Source organism: Macaca nemestrina, chromosome 8 (assembly GCF_043159975.1).
Source record: "Macaca nemestrina isolate mMacNem1 chromosome 8, mMacNem.hap1, whole genome shotgun sequence".
Classification (NCBI taxonomy): Eukaryota; Metazoa; Chordata; class Mammalia; order Primates; family Cercopithecidae; genus Macaca; species Macaca nemestrina.
The window spans coordinates 68,894,947-68,916,559 of NC_092132.1; the positions used below are offsets into that span (position 1 = coordinate 68,894,947).

The 21,613-nt window shown below is 33.1% G+C and overlaps 1 long non-coding RNA gene across 2 annotated transcripts in view; it reads right to left on the minus strand.

Moving 5' to 3' along the window:
- Positions 1–5,523: 5,523 nt before the first annotated feature.
- Positions 5,524–21,613, minus strand: part of LOC105483562 (uncharacterized) — a 52,999-nt gene continuing 36,909 nt past the window's right edge. For both annotated transcript variants that reach the window (XR_988401.2, XR_011606501.1), the window contains exons 4-5: positions 10,274–10,348; positions 5,524–5,917 (exon numbers count right to left, since the gene is read on the minus strand). This is a non-coding gene — a long non-coding RNA (uncharacterized lncRNA). The remainder of the gene's footprint in view (positions 5,918–10,273; positions 10,349–21,613) is intronic.

Consider the following 21,613-nt stretch of genomic DNA (forward strand, 5'->3'; position numbering starts at 1 on the left):
TCCTAATTGGAGAAAAATGATGCTGGTATCTTACATTCATTTTTTTAAGTAGTTACACTTTAAAAATTTTTAACTTTTTTTGTAACACTGAAGCCAAATGTTTTTATTAATTTTATGTGTCTATGAGCTGGGAAAATAGTTAGTAAGACCAGAGATGACTTTTGAGTCCATATATAGATTAAAATTTTGAATTCATGTAGATGTATTACTGAACGCAGCTCCATACTTCATACTAAATATTTGAATAATCAGGCTTTCAGAACATCACTAAACACAGCTCCTTATTATCATTTGCATTTTAATGTTCTTAAAATTATTACACTAAGGGAAATGTTGTTGATACATTACAGCATTTCCTCTAAATGTGTGATTATGTTAATGAGTTTTCAATCAGTATCCCAGCCTGACACCATAAGAAAATTTATGCAAAGTTCATACCCTGTCAGGGCCTTTAATCAGGACCATTTATTAGAGCCCTGCCTTCTTTGATGGTTGCTGCTGCCTTTATTAAATATACTGACTTGGCCATCTGAAGAAAAGGACAATAAAAGGTTACTGGGGATGAAAGCATAAATGCTATTTGCTCATGTTTCCTTTACAGACACTTCTTCAATAATTAAGGAAGGGCTTTCTTTGGCATTTTAGGCTTTTGAAGTGCATATCAAACATAACAGTTCTTGTTTTTATGGAATGCTTAATACTTACACTTATACTTAAACACAAGTAAACTAACTTAGAGACTGTAAGCACAGGAATATCTGTCTATGCACATGTGTGTACACACACACACACACATAATGTTTCTACCAAAAAATCACAACCTCGTCAAGTATGTATCTTTACATTACTACATTTTTCTCTAAGGAGAAGAAACATGCTTCAAATAACATAGAAAATAATTAAATTAAAATGATGCTCCTAGTTTTTGGTATCAACAATGGACATCTTTTTTTTTCCTTCTTTTATTTTTTCCATATAGAAACTTAAGTGGAACTGTGACTCTAGTATATTAAATTGTGAATTTGACAAAACAGTTTTCAGTAGAAAAAATATGATTTTTAGCTCCTGTCATTAGCACTAGTGACTTAAAACAATTAGTTAATACACTCCCTATACATTTATAGAAGGGTTGAAATTGGCATGAACAGCACCATTTTTTTCTGGATTACGTGCAGAGAGAAAAAAACAAACAGAAGCCCTAGCTAAGCAGTATTGACAACCTGGGGTTTGGATACAAATTCAATATGAGAAAACAGACTCACTTCAATGAAATACAAATAAACAACAAATTCTGTTTTAACATGTCTAAATAGGTAGTAGGTGACTGACAGGCTTGGGTCTCCTAGGAAAGCCATTAGTTGAGAACTTGATAGGAAAACGTTTGATTTGAATGCACGTGGCATTTCCCCTCAGGGGGTGAGCTGAATGGTAGAGGGGGAGTCACTGAATATGCCTGCTGGGCTATACCCAAGAAAATGAAATCTGTGGGGTACCATAATACTAACAACTGTACAACTCTATCATCAATTTCGAAGGCTTAGTAATTATAGTAGTCTGCTGATTGCTCATTTTGCTTGTTTTCTCACCTTCCTTAAATCTCACTCATTTTACCTTCCTTTCAAATTCTAAGGACACTTTTTATAACTAGAATGTTGTCCATCCTCAAGCAAAAATTAGTTTTCAGATTTACATTTATATTTGCTGATTACAAAAATTATTCATGACCCGCCTAAAGTAACTGTTAAAATGTTTATTTTTTTTAAAAAAAAGATGGTTTGTTACCTAAAATTTGGTAAATGAACTGATTATTATATACTTTTCAAAAATTTTCTCCCCAATTATCATGGTAATCCATATCTATTTATTCAAGTTTATAAACCACAATTGCTCAGCCTATAAGAAAGTCACCTGAATTTTTGTTTTTTGGATTAGTGATGCTTGTTATATTTTTTCTCTGAAAAAAAAAAATAGCCTTATTTATACACAGGCTGCTAATTTGGATTGAGCAATATATAGAAATAAATTGCTGGCAATATTGTAATTTTTGGGGACCCAGAAATTTATAACAAGTTATAGTGTTAATTATGCTATAAATTTAAGCATTGGTACATAAGAATTTGTATTTAAGGAAGCTCTGAGTTAATCAGATTTGTGTAGGAATAAAAATTAAAGAAAATCTTAGTAAATGAACCCTTTGACACCACATATATTTAATTTTATGCATGTCTTTCTAATATACTGGATCATGTAACAATTATTTTCCCCAAGTGCTGGTCTATCTTTCACCCCTCCCTTCTTACCTTCATCCTGCTAATATGGACACACAAGTACACACGCACACACACACGCGCGTGCGCGCGCACACACACCGCAGGCCAACCAAATGAATCAAGTACTGTATATTGGCTTGAAGAAAGAAATATGTAGAATGCATATTTAAGCACATCAAAGCAAACTATAATGCTTTTTTGTTATTATTTTCAATATATTATTATAGAGTATTGAATTATTATTTTACTTACATTGGAGTTGAAAATATATATGTCTTTGACTTTATCAAATAAAAAGGAATATGACTCTTCAATTCACAGGGAAGAATGCAGGAGAAATACATGAATATTTAAACTAATAAACCTTGCTGACAAGATACACATTTCTGGCATTAGGTATTTTTCCTAGCACTCTGTATATCTGGACAAATATTCACAATATTTCTAAATATGTATATGTATAGGGAATGCATGTGCACGTAGCTCCCTTCCCCCTTCCATATGTTGGAGTCTTATGAGGTGAACAATAAGAATGAAAATCAGCTTCTGCAAAAGGCAGCAGCAATCCCATGATTCCATCTGAGCGCATCACTTAACATATCATTCATAATGCTAGCCTGCTCCCATCATCCTTGCCCTGTCAGTAGTATCTTTCTTCATTTTCTTCTGCTACTCAGTTCCAAGAAAGTGGAACCACTGTATCATTTACTGTCCACAACCTAAGCTGCTGATTTAAGGGTTGATTTGTTATTTTCCATAATGTCATGTACAATTTTTTTTATTTCAATGCAAAGTTTAAGTTGGAGAAAAGTCTTAGATAAATTTGACAGTGGAAGGTTTGGATAAGATTAAATTTATCTATAGCTTTGAATGGCTCTATATGGTTTTAAGCATTTTAAAATATTTAAATAAGTGTTTTATGGTAAGTAGTCTTTTTTTTTTTTCAAGACTGTTACACATTAAGTGGACAAAACAAATGGCCTAAGATATCTTTAGCATGAGTTAAAGGAAATCTTTCTTATCACTGAAAATTGGTGACTCAAAAATGTCTATAATGAGTAGGAAAAACATTTATTCACTATATCCTGAAATAGTTATGGTCCCATTATGTCTAACAAGGCCTCCTGAAGGCAAATTCGTTATAATTTGTATTTTTTCTTATTATTTTTCACAGTGGACAGTGATGACGCTCTGACTTAAAACCTAATCACCAGTGCCTATTAAATTGGGGTTTATATGTTGCTGAAGGTAGAACTGATTATCATAGCGAATGAAATACTTGTTTGGCCTATTCCCAGAGGGCAAAAAGTCATTCTTCAAGGTGATGCATCTCATTTGAGGAATACATTAACAATTGAAGGCAGTTAAAAATACATGTGAACTCCCAGTGAGGCAAATCTGAGGTTGACCACATATATTTACTGACTGACTCTTGCCACATTCAGGGAGGAAAAATTGTGGTATGGAAGGCTGATTTTTGCAACATACTAGACCTTAATTTACAACTGTAACGTGGTACGTGGATCATGTGTGCTTAGAAAATATTTAAGTTTTATCATTCTGTACAGATTTGTATGCTTTTATATATCATGAATGTCATAGAAAAATATATGGAAAAAATGAGTTCTGACAGCATTAAAAGTCAATATGTTCGGTTAAAATAAGCCTCTCATTTCAAAGATGAGACTTTGAACAACTCACTATGACTTAAATAATATCAGTGCAATTGTGTAAGCATGGATTCAAAAGCTTAGGAGAAAATGTTCAAAACCTAAATTATTAAAAAAGACAATTTGGTAAAATGAAACAGGTTAGATAATGATTCTCTAAATTAGACGGACATCCATAGTCAAATAGGATATGGGGATATGGTATGAATAAAAACAATCAATGTCAATTAATATCATTTCACATTTTTGCTTTGCTAATTTGTTTTGGTACAAAAATAACAGTATTTAGATGTGAAATTATAATTCACTAAAGAAAAATAAAGACATAATTCAAGTTTAAGTTATACTTTTTTATTCCCCCTAAAATATATCAAGTGTAAAGAAACTCTAGGAATCTTCAAAATTTTCAGATAAACATATTACTTCCCATAGCAATAGATTACAAATAAGTGCCAGCAGTGAACAAATGTACTGGTAAGTAAATTCAAGAAAAGGTAAAATTTGTAAATTTATAAAGTAAAAATGCAGGAAATATTCACAGTGAGAAAAAAAAAATCCCCTTTCATATGTAGCATTTTCTCAGAATGCTTTCTTATACATTACCTTATTTAGTTACCACAAGAACTCTAGGAGGTGGACAGAGATGTTCCATTGGTCTGCAGACTGATTTTTAAAGAGGATGCACAACTCACCCAACATCTGGGAACCCAAAAGTGCTGGGGATGGGACTCAAGTTCTATCTAGTCTTCACACTTCTAGTTCAGTGCTCATTCTCCTAAACCACACTGCTCCTTTTTTTTTTTTTTTTTTTTTTTTTTTTTTTTTTTTTTGTCAAGTTAAGGGACTGTGAATATATTTCACTCAGTATGATGTATAGGTTTATTGGTAGAGTGGCACAACAGAGCAGTGAAGTGCAAACCATAGAAATGAAGTCATGCATAAAGCTGTATAAGAAATATGTATATTGAAGTACCATTTCATGAAGGTACTGAGGCCATGTGTTTTCCTGTATTATTTATGTACACATTGCTATTCCTATATTAATATTATTATTATTGTTTACCTTCTTTGATGCACCATATTGTTTTAAATAAATTGTACCACAGGCCATATGAAACAAGAATGGTGCACTTTGATTAAAAAAAATAGCATTATCTAGGTTCAAGTGCTAAACTTCTCCCTTGCCACAACCTGAGGGCATTGCAGGTTCATGATGGAGGGAATGCATTTCTGTCTCTGGGGAGGGCATCCTTTTCAGCTGATTTTAGAGCTGAAATAACAGGAGTTTCAGAGGAAGCTTCTGCCCTTTCATTCAGCTGCCTGTAAAGTGTTGTGAAAGCTGAGAAGAGAAATGGCAGTGATTGAGGATTTTTAAAAGTGAGAGAGAAAGAGGAAACAACCGAACAGACTCCCACTGCCCTGAATGAAATCTACTGGTTTGACGTTCTGTTTGATTTTTAGAAGCCTGACATTTCCTAATTCATTTGAAGTCATTAAAAAGAATATAACAATTTTGAAATGAAAGGAAAAATACCAGAGAATACTAAAAGATCTTCAAATATGGTGTTATTTGCCTTTTTTATTCTTCCATGTGCATTCAAATCTAATCTTATATTTCAACTTAATTTTAAGAACCAGATGTTAGATTTTTCACCATTTTACCTGTTAATTTGTAATATTAAAATATTTAATAATTAATTCTAGTTTAAAAGGCCGTTAAGGAAATTGATCATACTACATTACCTCTCAAGTTAATTTAAAAAGCTATATTATAGTGATAGCATGACCTTATTATTTTTAAAAATAAAATTAGGAATACTTGAGAAGTAATTTCTATGAAACACATCAAATAAAGATAATGTTTAAAGATAATAAAGGTCAGTGTAGCATATTATTTAAGAATGTGGACTCTGAAATCAAATGACTAGGTTTGAATCTTGGCATCTGACATTCCATTCTATGCTTCGAGTTTTCAACCTGTGAAATGAGAGAAAGTATCAAATTATATTTCATGAAATTGTTGTGAGAATTTCATGCAAATATTTACAGTGTCTGGAATGTATAAAATACTTAATATGTGTTAGCTATTGTTTTAAGTAAGTTTTTTAAATGGTGTTATGGTACAATACGGGCTAATATATACATGTTCTAAGAAAAGGCAGGAGTTTTAGAGATTCCAGAAAGTAGTGTGGTTCAGGCAGTTTACAATTAAAGAAGTAGGGGAGTGATTCAAGCTTTGGAGTCAGAGCCCTGACGCTTTTAGATTTTTAACTTTGGTTTAGTTACTCTTAAGCCTGCTTCTTCTCTGTAAAACGAAATGACGATATTAATTATACAGGGTTTTTTTTTTCTTTTGTAGCAGGAGAGATGTTCGTATACATAATAAGCCAGTGTCTGGAGATAGGAGGCCTTTGAGATATCATTGTTATAGTATTGCTGGTGGTGGTGGTGCTCAAAGAGGTGATGCTCAAATACAGGAAAGGAAGAAGTGTGGTGGAGACACAGAGCGCATGCCATAGGAAAATCACTTGCAAAAACTGGTGTTTAATTTTTAGTAAGATTTATTGGCTCCAACAGTTGATGCTTAATTTGGCTCAGCTTAGTAGTCATGTTCTATCGAGGTCAAACAGCCCAAAATTGGTGTTAGAGAAGTTGACTCTAGAGCAGCACCAGGGATAGCTCCCAGTAGCCCTCAGAAAAAAAAAAGAGACCACTTCCACTTCCTCTCTCAAGTCTCTGCTTAGGCTTTCAAAAGTTAGGTTCCTATTCAACACAGTACTGGATGTCCTAGTCAGATAAATTAGGCAAGAGAAAGAAATAAAAGGCATCCAATAGGAAAATAAGAAGTCAAACTATCTTTGTTTTCTGATGATATAATCCTCTACTACAAAATCCTAAATACTCCACCAAAAGGCTTCTAGACTAATAAATGACTTCAGTAAAGTTTCAGAATACAAAATCAATGTATGAAAATTAGTAGCAGCTCTATACACCAATAACATTAAAACTGAGAGTCAAATCAAGAACAAAATCCCGTTTACAACAGCCACACAAAATATAAAATATCTAGATATAGAGCTAACCAAGGAGGTAAAAGATCTCTACAAGGAGAACTAAAAAACACTGATGAAAGAAATCAGAAATGAAACAAATACCTGGAAAAATATTCTATGTTCATGTACTGGAAGATTCAATATTGTTAAAATGGCTGTATTGCCCAAAGCAATTTACAGATTCAATGCTATTTCTATCAAACTCCCAATGTCATTTTTCATGGAATAAAAACTATTCTAAAATGTATATGGAACTAAAAAAGAGCCTGAATAGTCTAAGCAATCCCAAGCAAAAATAACAAAGCCGGAGGCATCACATTATTCTACTTCAAACTATACCATAGGTCAACAGTAACCAAAACAGCATGATACTGATACAGAAACAAAGACCGGTGCAATGGAATAGAGAACCTCAAAATAAAGCCACATAACCTGAAACCAACTGATCTTCCACAAAGTTGAAACAAAACAAACACTGAGGAAAAGATTCACTATTCAATAAATGGTGCTGGGATAACTAGCTAGCCATATGAAGGAGAATAAAAGTGAGCCTCTACATTTCACCACATACAAAAATTAACTCACATTGGATCAAAAACTTAAATGTAAGACCTCAAATTATAAAAATCCTAGAAGAAAACCTAGGAAATAGTCTTCTAAACATTGGCCTAGGCAAAGAATTTATAACTAAGTCCTCAAAAGCAAACACAATAAAAATAAAAATTAACAATTAGAACCTAGTTAAACTAAAGAGCTTCTTTTGTACAGCAAAAAAAAACTATCAACAGAGTAAACAGACAACTTACAGAATGAGAGAAAATAATCGCGAACTATGCCTTGACAAAGGTCTAATATCTAGAATATTTAAGGAACCTAAACAAATCAATATGCAAAAAACACATAAACCCTAAAAAATAGTAAAAGGATATGAATAGGCATTTCTCAATAAAAGACATACATGTGGCCAAAAACATGTAAAATAGATGCTTGTCATCACTGATCTTCAGAGAAGTGCAAATCAAAACCACAATGAGATACCATCTCACATCAGTCAGAATGGCTATCATTAAAAAGGCAAAAATAACAGGTGCTGGTGACGATGCAGAGAAATGGGAACTCCTATGCACTGTTTGTGGGAATGTAAATTAGTTCAATCCCCATGGAAAGCTGCCTGGAGATTTCTCAAAGAACTAAAAATAGAACTTCCATTTGACCTAGCAATCAATTTCTTTACTGGGTATATATCCAAAGGAAAACAAATACTTCTACCAAAATGACACATGCATTCATATGTTAATCACAGCTTTATTCACTGAGAAAATGATATAGAGTCAACCTACGTGTCCATCAGTGGTGGACTGGATAAATAAAATATGGTACATAGAATATTATGCAGACATAAAAAATGAATTCATGTCTTTTGCCACAGCATGGATGGAGCTGGAGGCCATTATTCCAAGTGAATTAATGCAGAAACAGAAAAGCAGATACCACATGTTCTCACTTATAAATGGAGCTAAACAGTGGGTACACCCAAACATAAACATGGAAACAATAGGCACAGGGGACTGCTAAGGAGGGTCGTGCAGAAGAGGGACATGGGTTGAAAAACTGCATGTTGAGTAGTATGCTCACTACCTGGGTGATGGGATCCATACCCCAAACTTCGGCATCATGCAATATACCTATGTAAATAGCAAACTTGCACATACACCCCCAAATCTAACATCAAAGTTGAAATTATTTAAAAAGAAAACAAAGGATAAAAGGTTAGGTTCCCTTTAAGACAATTCCCAACACTGATAAAGACCAAATTTAATCCTTTATTTACTCAAGAGTTTCAGTGTTCAAGGGATGACCATGCTATGACCTATGGCTAGATGGAAGACAAGGAATACATTTATCTCTGGCTGGGTGAGAACTGTTTCTTTTTTTTCTTTTCTTTCTTTTTTTTTTTTTGAAATGGAGTCTTGCTCTGTTGTCCAGGCTAGAGTGCAGTGGTATGATCTCGGCTCACTGCAACTTCCGCCACCCCGGTTCAAGCAATTCGCCCTGCCTCAGCCTCCTGAGTAGCTGGAATTACAGGTGCCCACCACCATGCCGGGCTAATTTTTTTTTTTTTTTTTTTTTTTTTTTTTTTTTTTAGTAGAGATGGGGTTTCACCATGTTGGGCAGGCTGGTCTCGAACTCCTGACTTCAGGAGATCCTCCCATCTTGGCCTCCCAAAGTGTTGGGATTACAGGCGTGAGCCACTGCTCCCGGCCGAGAGCTGTTTCTTAAGCATCATCATAATTCTTTCTGGTTGTCTTATTCCTTTAGGTTGGTGGATTTTCAGGGCTAATTTCACAGCACACAATTGTGTTAGGATCTATTTTGAGGAATTTTGCAAGAAACTGAATTTAAAAAGCAAATCAGAGAACATGGTACATTACGATAGAATTAAAAATACAAAACTCAGAAAAAAATAACATATTGCTTAGAAATAGATACAAGTGCAGTAAAAGTGTAAAAAACAAGAGAATATTCAACACAAAATTCAAAATAGTGATACCGCTATATGGTGTCAATTGGATCAAATCAGGAAACATGCTAATAGCTTCAAATGCATTAATCATATTTTATTTCTTAGATTGTGTCATAAGTTTATTAGGTAATATTTTCAGAATTACTAAAATTATCTCAGGCAACTGCTTCCTTCTCTGCCTTATCACAAAAATTACTTTTATCTCTATCACTCCCTGTAAGACAATATGGGGAAGCATTGTGACCATATGTCTGGGTACACCCAAAGGTATTTTTTCACCTCAATTTCATTAAGCTGGACTCTGGTGCATCAATTTGCCCTTATGCCAATTCACTATTTCGAAAACATTTGTGAACAACTGTGATAATAGTAAAAAGGCTTATATTTACCACTTATTACCGTGTAAGAACCTCACTGGCCCATATGCCTGAAACTAATGCTTTGAATAACTGAAATCTGAACTCACTGCTAAGAGAGGGGTTCACTTCTATTGTTATCTTTCTACTATTTTTGGTGACATAACATTTAAGTATAATTTAACTATATACAATTATGACTCCTCCCAGAGCTGACTGTGGGACAGAGGATTCTCTGTGTTTCTTTTTTCTTCTTTGGTTTGTCTTGTTTTCCCCATATTTTTGAATGCTTGTGGCTTATGACCTTGTCTTTCTTTGCTTTGAAGCTCTTAACAAATCAATTGGGCTCATTGCCCAGAGAGATTGGAATTGAAAGATGAGTAGAAAAATTAGTACCCACTTTTGATCCCAAGGCCTTTTCAGGGACTAGCTTCTCATAAAAGATCACATTGGTGGGTTTTCAGTAGACAGTATCCTGAAATTAAAGAAAGAATTCCTAAGTTCAAGTATAAACTCCAAATATTAACAAGTGTCTAAGACCCTGGCTAGATTGCTTAACTTCTCTTGGTCTCTGTTTATTCCTTTGTAAAACTGAGCAACAATAACAATTTTCATTTTTTCCTTAGTGTTAGAATTAGTGAAACAATTTTGAAAAGTTTTGTGAATAGCAAATTGCCATACTAATGCACAATATTAATATTATCCTCAACTTCTCCCTATTCCTCACTTAATTTATCTAGTGACTCATAAAGTCTTGTCTATGTGACTTTCGAAATACCTTTAGAACAAGTCCACTTCTCTCTGTTGTTACCACAACCTAGTTGAAGTTACCGTTTTCTCCCTACCGGAGAGCTTATGGCTGTAGCTTCCCTTCTGCCCTTCCTTCTCCTTATCGCCATGCAATTCATTCTCCAAAGTGGAGCCAGAGAGATCTTTTAAGAAATGCAAATCTGATTATACACTCTTCTGCTTAAAACCCTTCACTGGCATCCCATTGTTTTCAATAAAGATGAAAACATTAAGTGGGTTTAAAAACTCCGCATGGTCTACTCCAACCTACTTTTCCTGCTTCATCTCTCTCCATAGTGCCCCTCTATTTTTGCATTACAATATCATGAACACATAGGCAAGTTTTGTTTTGTTTTGTTTTTTTAAAAAGACCTACTTGCTTGGGTATTGCATATTTCACTGCATTAACCACATTCTATGTATCACACACTAATTCAGAAGATTTTTAAATGAAACAAAATGCAGGGAGAAAAAGATGAGATTATACATACTGGGAACACTGATGAGTCTCTGCATATTATTATTTTATTGTTGTCCTATTTTCTTTAATTCAAAAACATTTCAAAAAAAATTCACAGGATAATATGTTTTAGGAAAGTATTTCAGAGTGAAATAGAAGGCACCTTGATGGATGGGCTTGAGAAACATTCATAAGCTCAAGAATATTGACGGAATGACATTTTACTCTTCCGAGTAGCACTTATTTCTAGGTAATGGGTAGGGAAATTTAGTATCTTGCCTGTCTTTTCTAAAACATTTTTTTATGCTTTGACATGTTGAGTTGGATTGATTCACCTGTGTAATTGAAAAGTATAATTTGGCCTTAGTGTAATTGGTCTTCTCTTTGAATGCTCATCTGACAGAACAGATCAATTATTAGGTTGGTTCTGTCTTCTACTCCCACAGAGATAATAACATATGTAAATTTTTCCTGGAAATTCACTTATTAACGATATCCATATATAAACATGCATATGAAACCTAATTATATCTACCTATCTTTCTTTCTCTGTCTCTACAGTTATAGATGCACATGCATGCATAAACATATATGTATATGTACATTCATTCATATATGTGTGTAAAATATACATAGTTTAAATTCATATTGATTACTTTTGTTAATAATAATTTTATTACATTTTATAGGCATCCACGAGTATTTTTAAGATGTAAACATAACATAAGCAAGAAAGATGGTTAAGATTGCTTTTCCTGCATATTCTTAATAATTATATCAGTCAATCTGAAAAATGTATGTCTTCTTATTCAAGTTATATGCAATCCATGAAGTTAAAATTAATCTCATTTCCACATATCTTTCTTCTCTAATCTCTCTGTCTTCCTGATTACCTCTGAGAAACAAATCTGATGGTGTCACCCTCCTGTTTATGAGTCTTCCTGGCTCCACATTATCTAAGGGAAAAAGACCAAACTAATTTGTCTTTGGAATCTCACCCAACTTAACATCTCTTGCCGTTCTCCTCTTATACACTTCAAATGTCAGTCACAATGAGCTTCCCAATAGTTTCCATGCAAGATATGTCTTGTCATGACTTGGGGTTTTTATATTCTATTTTCTCTTCCAGGAATATCCTTATCTTCTTTTATATCTAGAAAAATATTATTTATCCTTTAAGGCCCAGCTAAATGTCACTTTATTTCTGTAAACATTCTCTTGATTATGTTTACTGGAGTGAGTTGATCTTTCTTTTCTGGAACACTCAGTTTATACCATTATTAAATCACTTGTCAATTTATGTTGCAATCATTTATTAACATGTTTCTCTAACTCTTGATTGTGACCTAAAAGAAATAAAAGGGATATAGGGATCCTATACCAGGCTACAATTAAGTTCATAAAACAAAACAAATAAGTGGACAAAAGTAACCATATAACTTAAACAAGATCAGTTTTCTTTCATCCATCTGATACAAGCAGTTCACAGTTGACATGTCAACTCTGCAATGTGAAGACATAGCTCCTTTGATTTTTTCCTCTACTATCCTTTCACTATTGCTCCATCTTGTCATCCAGGACAGTTTCTTTTCCTTCTGTCATTCTGAAATTGGCCAATCTGAAAAATGTGTATTTGTTTGTATGCAAAGTATGTTATGTTTCATGAAGTTAAAATTATTTTTCATTACATCAATATTTCAGCCAGTGACAGAAAAGGGGAAAGATGAGGGATGGGTGTGAGATCTCAAATTTGACTAGAGTTCACTTCCATATTTTTGCACTCAAAACACAAATACTTCACTTCCATCACGTTTGTTTGGAAGCTGGGAGATAAAGTCTTATATTAGCTGTCAATCTTTGGCCACTCAAAATACTACAAGTATAAAAGCACAGAACAAATACTGGGAGACTCTACCAGTTTCTATCATAGAATATATCTTTGATTTCTTAATGCCTAGCACAGTGTTGTTTCATATTATGAATCAGGAAATACATGGTAAATGAATAGATGAATTGCAAAAATCAGCAATTTAGAACTGCAATGAATCTGTAAGTCATCTGGTTCTACCTTCTCATTTCATAATGATACAGCTGAAGAACTTGTGATTTTTCTGAATTTATTATAATGATTGGTATTGTATGATTAGGAGTTTATTAGCAATTTTTTAAAATTTATTTTAGACCCAGGGATACTTACTATGCAGGTTATGTGGACATATGGCATGATACTGGGGTTTGAGTTTTTATTGAACCCAATGCCGAGATAGTGAACATGGTACCCAGTAAGTAGTTTTTCAACTCTTAACTCCCTCTCTCTCTTTCCTTCCTTTTTGAGTTTCCAGTGTCTATTTTTCTCATCTTTATGTCCATGTATTAATGATGTTTAGCTCCCACTTATAAGTGAGAACATGCGACACTGTGTTTTCTGTTTCTGTCTGAATTCACTTAGTAAAATGGCCTCCAGCTGCATCCATGTTTCTGCAAATGACATTATTTTATTCTTTTCTATGGCTACATAGTATTCCATGGTATATATACCACATTTTCTTTTTCCAGTCCACCGTTATCGGGCACTTAGGCTGATTCTATGTTGTCTCAGTGAATAATGCTGTGATAAACATGTGAGTGCGTGTGTCTTTTTGTAGCATTATTTGTTTTCCTTTGGGTATATACTCAGTAGTGGGATTGCTAAGTCAAATGGAAGTTCTTTTTTAGTTCCTTGAGACATCTCCAGACAGCTTTCCACAAAGAGTGAACTAATGTACATTCCCACCAGTAGGGTATATGTGCTCCATTTTCTCTGCAACTTTGCCATCATCTGTTCTTTTTTCATAATAGGCATTCTGGCTGGTATGAGAAGGTATTTGACTGTGGTTTTTATTTGCATTTCTCTGAAATTGGTGATGATGAGCATTTTGTCATGTTTGTTGGCTACATGTATGTCTTCTTTTGTGAAGTCTCGATTCATGACCTTTGCCTATTTTTTAATGGGATCATTTGTTTTTCTTATGTTGAGTTGTTTGAGTTCCTTAAAGGTTTTGGGTATTAGTCCTGTGTTGGATGCATAGTTTGCGAATATTTTCTCCCATTCTGTGGGTTGTCTGTTTACTCAGTTGATAGTTTTATTTTTGCTGTGCAGGAGCTCTTTAGTTTAATTAGGTCCCAACTGTTAACTTTTATTTTTGTTGTGTTTGCTTTTGTGAACTTAGTCATAATTTTTTTCCCTAGGCCAATGTCTAGAAGATAATTTCCTAAGTTTTATTCTAGGATTTTTATAATTTTTGGTTTTACATTTAAGTCTTTGATCTATCTTAAGTTAATTTTTGTTTATGGTGAGAGGTAGGAGTCCAGTTTACTTCTTCTGAATGTGGTTAGCCAATTTTTCCAGCACCCTTTATTGAGTAGGGAGTCTTTTCTCCATTGATGTTTTTGTCAACTTTCCTGAAGATCATATGGCTGTAGGTGTGCAGCTTTATTTCTCGGTTCCCTATTCTGTTCCATTTGTCTATGTTGTCTGTTTGAAGTTGCATAATGTAATGCCTCTAGCTTTTTGTTGTTGTTGTTATTGTTGTTGTTCAAGATTGCTTTGGCTCTCATTAACACATACAAAAAATAAAGTAAATCACATTACTTTGATAATTCTGAAGGATATCTAATAGAATAGTATACTTTTTAAAGGGGAGATTATATCTCTATTGTTTTGCACTGAAGCCTTTTTGGTATATGCTCCTTTATCTTCAAAGAAATCAATGGGATGTCAGAAAGATATTAAGGAAGTATGGACTGAGTCTCCATAATGAAGCATTTTTTTTTCTTTCTCAAATGCAATCCAAGTATATGACAAAAAGTTTACTATGGTACAAAATGCTGCTCTGAACAATAAGCATCCTTCTATCTCTTCCCTGAGTCACCTGGTTGCCCTCCTTGGGAGAAGTATTATTATTATTATTTTTTTACTTCGTTTGGATATCTGATAAGGCATATTTTAAATTTAAAGAAGGTAGAAATGTGAAAATATGGACTCATTTAATGAAACCTTTCTTAAATTCAAAAAAATGATCTTCAAATTTTATCACGTCTTCTTGAAAGGGCCGTGAGCTCTGTCCTTCCATCAGTAGGTATCAAGTCATTTTTGGTCTTATACCATTGATTAGCCTTCTGTCAATTCCAAGAAGAGGTCAGGTTCTTCACAACTTTGATCTTTGCTCTTCCTGTTCTCTCTGCCTTGAGCCTTGTTCCCCTGATAATTTGCATGGATAACTTCTTATTTTTCAGGCTTTAGTTTAACTTTAAATTCTTCAAAAGGGCCTCTATAACATTATTTCTATAGTTCAAACCCCTGCTGTTAGTTTTATGAGAGCACACTATGTAGATACTTCAGAGTACTCACCCAATCTGCAGTTGTGCTGTTTCATTGTTTGCTTGTTTAATGTCTGTGTGAGTGCGCTATTGAAACATGATGTCAACCAAGACAAAAATAATGTCTGTCTTGTTTTGCTTGTATACCTAGCACCTTGCTTGGCACACAGTCAACATCAATGAGTATTTCACAAATGAAAAAGAAAACAAATGAACAATAAACAAAGTCCTCTTTGAAGCCTCTGATTGACAAATCTGTGTCCCATCTCAATTTCATAAAGAAATTTTCAATCTTTTTACATACAGAGGTATGTAAAATATATTAAAACATATGAGATAAGATATAAAGACTTTTTCCTTTTGTTCTTACAAGTAACACTACAGATACATTTCATCTGCCAAATCCTTTCACTTCCTTTTGATTTCTCACAGCATCATAAATTTTTTAAAAGGCAATATTTTCTCAATGATCTCTTCTCATTCTGTATTTACATTTGCTATTTTTTACAATTTCTCTGACACTAAATAGGTTAACCACTACCTAAGATACATGACAAATATGGATAGCAAAACATTTATCAAGAATATTTTTAAAATAAAACTAGATAATTATTTCAATGACTAAAAAATTAATGCTACTGCTAGGGATGAAATAAATGTTAGCAAGGCCAGTGAAGGAATGATGTTAGAATTTGATGTGTTTATACTAATTCTTCTTACATCAGCATTCTCTACAATGCCATGAAGGCAGAGTCTAGATGCTTATTATAAAAATGTAAAAGCAAATGTTATATCATATTTGACTGTACAGGAGTTTGTACCACATAGATGTTAAAATAAAAATGTCTGTAGTTACCATTTTTCTTCTTAAAACAGTGCCTTTATTTAGTATGTAAGTGTACTATTTATTCACAATCACAAATACATTTCCTGTATTGTTGCTTTTGAAAAATTTGTTTTGTGAAAATTTTAATTTTCCAATTTATCAACTATTTTATTCATGATTACTGTTGTTTCATTTCATCCTCCAACAAATGTTAATTGGTCACTTGTATCAGGCACTGTAAGAACACAGGACTGTGTTCATTTCCTACTGTTAAGATCCATGAATAGATTTTCAAATTTATTTTCCTGCCAAACTGAGCCAAAGATATTTCTTACCACACAAGTAACTTGTAAAAATTACTTACTTGAATTACTGTTATTGTTAAATATAGTAATGAAGGCTCATGGAATAAAATTTTAAATGTGCAAAGAAAAAAAGGATTGCATAGAATGTGACTAATTGGAAATCTCTCTTTCAATAATTTTTTCTGTGTGTGTGTGTATAATATATATACATAGTTACTTCAATTATTTTTCTAAGTATAGTTACATGCATATATACATACACTATTTATTTACAAAGTTATTTAATTTTGTAGATGTAGTATGTAACTTTTTAATATAATCATCTACTTTGAACATATTTCTGTAAAAACATAAACATATTTATTAGAAATATATATGATTACATTTATTGTCATCATTTATGTAAACAATCATTGTCATATATTATGATTGTTTCTTTTAAAAAATCTATTATACAAATCACTGTGTTGAATATACCTATGCATACATCTTTTTCTAATTACTTCTTAAGCTAAGTTTTCTGGGAGTATGATTGCAGAATGACAATAATAATACTTTAGTGCTTTAAATGCATTCACTCCATACTTGCATTACATGCATTTATTCATTTAATTCTTAGAACAACTCTATAGAGTACATGCTGCTTCATGATTACTTTTGTTCTGTTTTTTCCTCCAACAAATATTAATTGGTTACCTGTATAAGGTGCTAAGTTACTGATGCATAAAGAAGCTAAGTCTGCACCTAATGGAATTGAATTGGCCATCTGGTGTATGAAACATCATTATCATGTACAAATAAAAATAAGAACAAATACTGCCAATTCATTTATGAGAAATATTTAAATATGCATGTTAGAATTAATAAAGTATGATAACTTACTGAAGATTCTATATTCTTTAAGTGCAGAGGTGACATTGAATTCCAAGTGTAGACTTCCAAGTCTACACTCTTAAGTATAAAACTCTATTTTTAAAAAATGTATTCACATTTTTAAGACTTTTAAAACTCGATTGATGACCAGAAAGGTTGTAGCTATTCGCACTTCCCCAGCACTGTTTTTTAAAAAAGAACTTTTCTCTAGGTTTCTTTGACAATATTAGTAAATATTTTTATGCACTTTATCACTATGAAAGGTGAAAAATATACTTTCATTTGCATCTATTCAATTACTCATGAGGTAAAGACTTTTGTCAAGTATTTATTGATCATTTGTGTTTCATCACTTAAAAATTGTAGTTATGTGTTCATTTATCTTTTCACATATCCAGGATACTAACAATTTGTTCATCATTGCAAATCTTTTCAGTTAGTTACTTTCTTTTTAACTTTGTTCATAATGTGTTTTTAATTATAAACTCAAATATATAAATTTTTTCTTACATACCTATTGTTTTTAGTATAACTCATTCCCATGTGGCACATATACACCATGGAATACTATGCAGCCACAAAATGAATGAGTTCATGCCCTTTGCAGGTATGTGAATGAAGCTGGAAACCATCATTCTCAGCAAACTAACACAGGAACAGAAAACCAAACACTGCATGTTCCCCCTCATAAGTGGGAGTTGAACAATGAGAACACATGGACATAGGGAGGGGAACATCACACACCGGGGACTGTCAGTGGGTGGGGGGCTAAAGGAAGGATAGCATTAGGAGAAATATCTAATGTAAATGATGAGTTGATGGGTGCAGCAAACCACCATGGTACATGTATACCTATGTAACAAAACTGCACATTCTGCACATGAATCCCAGGATTTAAAGTAGAATAAAAAAAAAAAGAAAAAAGAAAAATATATTAATATTGTTAATTTTTGAAAATACATATTTCTTGAATCTTCATGTATTGATCAAAAACCAATGTTAACTGATAAAAGAAGAAACAACCTGAAAGACTATGCATAATGCATAAAAATTCAATAAAACAAAAGAATCAGTTTTGAAAATTGGGCCAGAACCAAGATGCATGTTGGACAAAGATAGACAAAATTATTCTGAAGGATCTTTCTAGTAAGGATCCCAAAGCTGGCAGTGGTACTGTGTAATAGATGCTGTGAATTGTCACCAATAACCATAATAAGTAGATTTTGTTCTTACCACTACTGCTGCCAGAATTGATTTTATACTAGAATGTATTCTTCATATTTAAAGTTCTGTCCAAGACAGGTTGATTGTTTGAAGGAAATTTGCCTGTACTTAGTAAAACTAGGCATTTGAACTTCAGTGGTTTTATATTTTGGGGTTATAATATGTCAACGAAGCAAATTGTAATAGCTAGCATAAGCGAAATAATAGTAAAAGAATGTAAAACTACCATTTAAGAAGGGAAAAAGGCAAATAATAAAGTATTGATAAAATAAGGCAAGAAAGAGGAAGAAAGAAACATTTAAACATGTAAATCTAAGACAAAGTAATAGTAAGATATTAGATACACACAAATCATATCAATAATCAAATTAAGTATAAATGGACTAAATACTCCAATTAAACGATTACAATATCAGACAGAATGATAATTTTAGAAAACCTTACTCTATGCTATTTAAATATGAGACTTATAAGAGACACACTTAAAATATAAGGACACAGAGCCACGCAACACGAACCTCCCTAAAAAATATAACTTATGTTGTTATACTAATATTAAAGTAGATATTAATGAACGAAGGATTACAAAAGGTAAACAAGAATCTTTCATAAAGAAAATAGGTCAATTTACTGGAAAGATATAATAATTCATAATCTGTATAAATGCAATAATAACTTTAATATAATGCAAAAATTAATGATATTAAGAGCAAAATATATAAATTCCCAATTATGTTGGAAGATTTTAATACATCTCTCTAACTGATAGAAAAAGGAGATAAGTTGTCAATGAGAATCTAGAAGATATGAGACCTGAGCAACATGATAAAAAACCTTAACCTAATTGAAATGATCAGAAACCACACTCAACAGTGACAGAATATACATATTCTTTTCAAGTTCACATGAAACATATCAAAAAATCTTCAAAGGATTGAAATAATTCAAAATATCTTTTCTGACCACTGTTAAAATCACAAGAAATGAATCAAAAATGTATAACAAAAATATGCAAACATTTGGAAATTATCAATATACTTCAAATAACTCATAGGTCAAATAAGAAATCACAAAAAAAATTTAAAAGATTTTGAACTATTGTTAACAAGGATATAATGTACTAAGACTTGTGAGATTTAGTTAAGGTGGTGCTTAGAAGTGCATTAAAATATATGTTTAAAAACGTAAGACTGAAAATCAATTGTTCCAAGTTCATATCAAGGAACTAGAAAAATAAATCAAACCTAAAGAAGGTAGATGTACAATGATAATAAGGAGCAGGGATCAACAAAATACAAGATAAATATAAAAAATAAAAATCATCAAAATAATAACAATTTTATAATTTGAAATGATTATAAAAATGACCCCTAGCAAGATGAGGAAAGAAGATAACATAAATGATCAATATCAGAAATAAAAAGGGGACTTCAACACAGATTCCACAAACATTAAGATGATAATTAAATGTGAGTATGAAGAATTTTATGGCAATAAATCTGAAAATTTAGAAGAAACTGATGAATTTATTGGAAAATACAACTTACCAAAATTTTACACATAATAATCAAAATAATATTTTTATGTATTAGAATTATGCTATGGTTTGAATGTCTGTGTCCCCTAAAATTCACACTTTAAAATCCCAGTCACCGATGTGATGATAATAGAAGTCAAGACCTTTGAGAGTCAATTAGATCATAAAAGTGCCAGCCTCTTGGAAGAGATTAATGCCTTTTTTTTTTTTGACACGGAGTGTCGCTCGGTCGCCCAGGCTGGAGTGCAGTGGCGCGATTCGGCCCACTGCAAGCTCCACCTTCCAGGTTCATGCCATTCTCCTGCCTCAACCTCCTGAGTAGCTGGGACTACAGGTGCCCGCCACCACGCCTGGCTAATATTTTGTATTTTCAGTAGAGATGGGTTTAGCCAGGATGGTCTCGATCTCCTGACCTTGTGATACACCCGCCTCAGCCTCCCAAAGTGCTGGGATTACAGGCGTGAGCCACTGTGCCTGGCTGCCTAATGCGCTTTTAAGAGTGGCTCCAGAAAGCCCCTTCGCCCCTTCTACCATGTGAAGACACAGCTAGAAGGCATCATCTGTGAACCAGACACTGAGTCTGTTGGTACCATGATGCTAGACTACCCAGCCTTAAGAACTGTAAAAAACAAATGCCTCTTTATAAGCTACTTAGTCTAAAGTATTTTATTACAGTAGCCTAAACAGACTAAGACAAATGGATTGATTATTCAAATTTCTCTCAAAGAAAATAAGTTTTAGGCCCAGTTGGCATTGCCAGTGAATTCTAGCAAACTTTTAACATAAAAAATAACTCAAACCTTTAAAAAAACTAAGATGAAAAAGTGAGACTATGTCCCAATTCATTTTAGGAGGCTATCTTGTCTCAGGGTAGTACCAACAAATTGGTGTCATTCATGTTCCAAAGCTTCCTGTGTGATTAGCTAAATCTAGAATCCAGCCGAAATTACGTCTGTGCTTAGTTCCTTCTCATGTCTTATCCTTCTTCCTCCACTCCCTTTGTTCTGAGAGCATGCTCTTAATAAATCACATGCACCTGAATTCTTGTATCAGGTTCTCTTCTTATGAAGAACCTGCCCCAAGACACTGGGTACCAGAGGCATCTGAGGACAGGATTTTGAAGTTGGATCACTCACTAGTTAGTTTGTAATGAAGACTATCAGTGGTGTATGTGGAATGTTGATAGTCCCTGACATGCTGTATAAAACATCTTCTAGAACTTCATCTGTGGTGAATTGGGATGGGATGAAAGTGGGAGAAAATGCACTGGTATGCGTAATATCTCTGGTGTTTGATAGGTCTAAGGTGAAAAGCAATGTAAGAACTGTGGAGTTTAAAGTGAAAGCTGAAGGGCCTCCTTGGAAATA